Source organism: Magallana gigas, chromosome 9 (assembly GCF_963853765.1).
Source record: "Magallana gigas chromosome 9, xbMagGiga1.1, whole genome shotgun sequence".
Taxonomy (NCBI): Eukaryota; Metazoa; Mollusca; class Bivalvia; order Ostreida; family Ostreidae; genus Magallana; species Magallana gigas.
The window spans coordinates 10282378-10285694 of NC_088861.1; the positions used below are offsets into that span (position 1 = coordinate 10282378).

The 3317-nt window shown below is 37.6% G+C and overlaps 1 pseudogene; it reads right to left on the bottom strand.

Moving 5' to 3' along the window:
* Positions 1-325: 325 nt before the first annotated feature.
* LOC136271515 (flavin-containing monooxygenase 5-like) lies at positions 326-2377 on the bottom strand (annotated as a pseudogene).
* Between the last annotated feature and the right edge of the window lie 940 nt (positions 2378-3317).

Below are 3317 nucleotides of genomic sequence, written 5' to 3' on the forward strand. Positions count from 1 at the left end.
ACTGTGGGTGGCCTAAGCTTTAAACATATACATATACTTGTTGCTTATCAGTCATAAAAGTTACATACTAGTGCAATTGTAAACAAAAATCTTTTTAAACATCTGGCACGTTTTTTTTTCCCTGCAAAACTAGATTCTTTCTTCAGAATGAACCATTCATAATGCCGTATAGTTTAAAAATTAATACATGTAATTAACATTTAACCAGTTAAGTTGGATTACTTTAGTACGCCCTTTATGAATCTTATGAAGACTTTTGAACGTATGTTGAAAAAAAAGCGAATAAAATGTCAATGTCGTTATTATGCACACATTGATTTTTTATCTTTAGCAACCTCTTATAATATTATATTTAGGTTTAAAAATAGGTGAATGTTCTCATCCTATGTATTTTAACACTTTTTCATCAGAAATATAAAAACAGGTTTATTGATTAATACAGTATGCAAAGTCCATAGCTCACAAAAACAGAAAATTGGACAATAAATGATTACAAGGTTTTTAAAACTTGACCAGAAAAGTCGTTAAAACATTAACAAACAAAAATCTCAATAGAAAGAAGACTGCGATCAGCAAAAGAACATTTTTAAGAAGAGACACATATCCGTCATATATTCCTTCTTGTTCGCGTTTACCCGCCTCACGGGATTGCATTGGATACCACGTACGATCATCCACGTGCTCGATTGCGTTTTTGGCACCCTCCCATTTCCCGAACCCTTCAAGGCGCCATTGAGAAGGGGTGCAGGGCCCAAAGACCAGCCTTCTCCACAAAGCATTATCCGTGAAAAAGAATTTCCACAGATTGGGTTTGCAGCCGATGTACTGAGCAATCTTGTCGACGTATTGGATAAAGAATACGGTGATAATGCTCTTCGCAGAAACGATGCCTTTGGATTTTAGTCTCGCGTTGAGTTCTTCCACCATCTTTAATCTTTTCAAAGCACTTGGCAGCTTGCAGTTTCCACTGAACACTCGAGTGGCCCATCTCGATTGCATTTCATTAACTGGAGGGAGACCTCCAAAAGGTTGTACGAGACCAATAATGGCAAGAGTAGCTGGCTCCAGATCGGCGGGCCACACAAGATCGTAAAGAAGAGGAAACTCTCTTTCTTTTCTTATGACGCCTTTTTGGATGAAATGAAAACTGTAGTTAAATCCGGTCGCCAAAATAACCACGTCGATGTCGTCAAGTTCCGTGCCATCAACAAACACCGCGCCATTTTCTGTGAACTTTTCGACTTCCGTTTTCATATTCACCGAACCCAAGAGGATACGGTTCGGCAGATCGTCACTTATGGTAACTGATCCCCCATTGAATGATGTGTGTTAGGTGAAAGTCCATACTAGGAATGGCTGTAGCGGTTGTTAATGCCGTGATACATGAACGGACGAAAATATGGCCAAGGAATCCCTTGCCGAAAGCGAGTAATTGCGAGGTGGTCGAATGGCTGACCCCGCTTCGCGGCCCGCTGTACCACCCAGGTGCCCCTTCGTGTGCTGATGTAAACCTACAAAAAATGAGGGATTTCTCGACTCTGATTTTCTGAATCTTCTATTTTACATGACTTCTTTCAATTCAAATTCTTTTTTTAAAAATTGATTTTTTTTTTTAGAAAATATTAATTATTGATATTAATTTCAGAACTGACATACATGCTTTAATCGACTGTTTGTTTTGAAAATTTGGTTCAAGGGTAGGGTAGTAAATTTTTTTTATAACAATGCTAAACAGTGTCTAGAAACTTACGTGTTTTGCATGCCTGCTTAGTTCAGATGCAACATCAGCAGCGGAATTCCCTATGCCTATGATCAAGATATTTTTCCCTTCGAACCCACGGAAGTCCTTATAGTCATGTGTGTGCAATACTTTCCCCTTGAATTTGTCAAGTCCTCAGAATTTTGGAATGTTCGGTTTATGGAGGTGGCCATTGCAAACCATTACAAAGTTCACTCTTCTTTTCTCTTCTTTCCCTGAGGTCAAGTTTTTCGTTGTGACCATCCAATCACCGCTGTTCTTAAAGTCGTCTGCTTTCTCCACGAGAACCACTTCGTGGTTGAACTTGATATGCTTCATCAAACCAAAGTGTTCGGCGTACAGTTGCAGGTATCGTTTAAAATGTCTGTGGCCCATGAAGTTCGGAAACTCCTTGGGGATTGGAAAATCACTGTAGCAGACCATTTCTTTGCTGTTATTAATACGACAAGAGTTGTACACGCTTGGATAGCCATCCCTCGGTTTATCGTGGTAGTTCCAGAGTCCTCCAACATCTCCGTCCTTTTCGAAGCAGATTGGTTCCAACCCTTCCTCCAGGCACTGCTTCACCGAAACTAAACCGGAAACTCCTGCACCAACGACACACACAGATTTTGCCATTCTGTTACAAAATAATGAAACAAAATAATTAAAAAAGAAATACTTATGAAGATAACGCACAATTCGTGTTATTACATGTAGTTATCACAATAGTTCGTGGTATTTGTGCCAAACATTGTACCTAGTGGGCCTACCTTAGACTTTATGTATTCACTTTTCGGGGATAGAAAATTAGTTGAAGTGGTCGAACCAAAAGATGTAATTTATTTACTATCATGAGGATTACGGTAATCTTGTCTGGTCTGATAAACAATAGTCTATGCGCAGTGAGGTTAAATAAGAGGTTTAGCAGCGGTCAAGCATTCGTTGCAAGAAAATTCCCATCTGGTATAATAACATTTTAGAAACATGTAGTTTAGGAAGTCGGGGAAACTTTTATAAAAAATTGAATCAAACACATCACTTATATCATTAGTAAATAATTAAACTCATAACTCATATTCTCTTAATGCACAATGTCAAGGTTGTGTGATAATGGTACTCCATATAATAGATAAACATTTATGTGGAGTTCCTTAAACACAAAGTGTAATGATGGTGAAAAAAAGTTTTCTTTAATGCAGATCGAGAAACAAAAAGTATTTTTTTTATCATTCGACGTTCTTTGTTGATTGGATGAGGATGAAGAATAATTTTATATAGATAATGAGAGAGAGAGAGAGAGAGAGAGAGAGAGAGAGAGCTCTAAAATACCTGACCAGTTAAGCCCAGTGAGCAATATAGAAATACATAAAGCACAGGACAAGATGCCTTTATTTTACATGTAATCTTTTTATATTGGATATGTATTCTCTGAGGTATCATATATCAAAAATTGAACGGTCATGCTAAATGTTTCGGAACAAAAATTCCGACATTAATTTTTTTTAATCTATCAGTGGCCTTATTTACATCATTCGTGTAAATTTTCAAAAAATGTTATGGAGAGGGAACCTTGGAC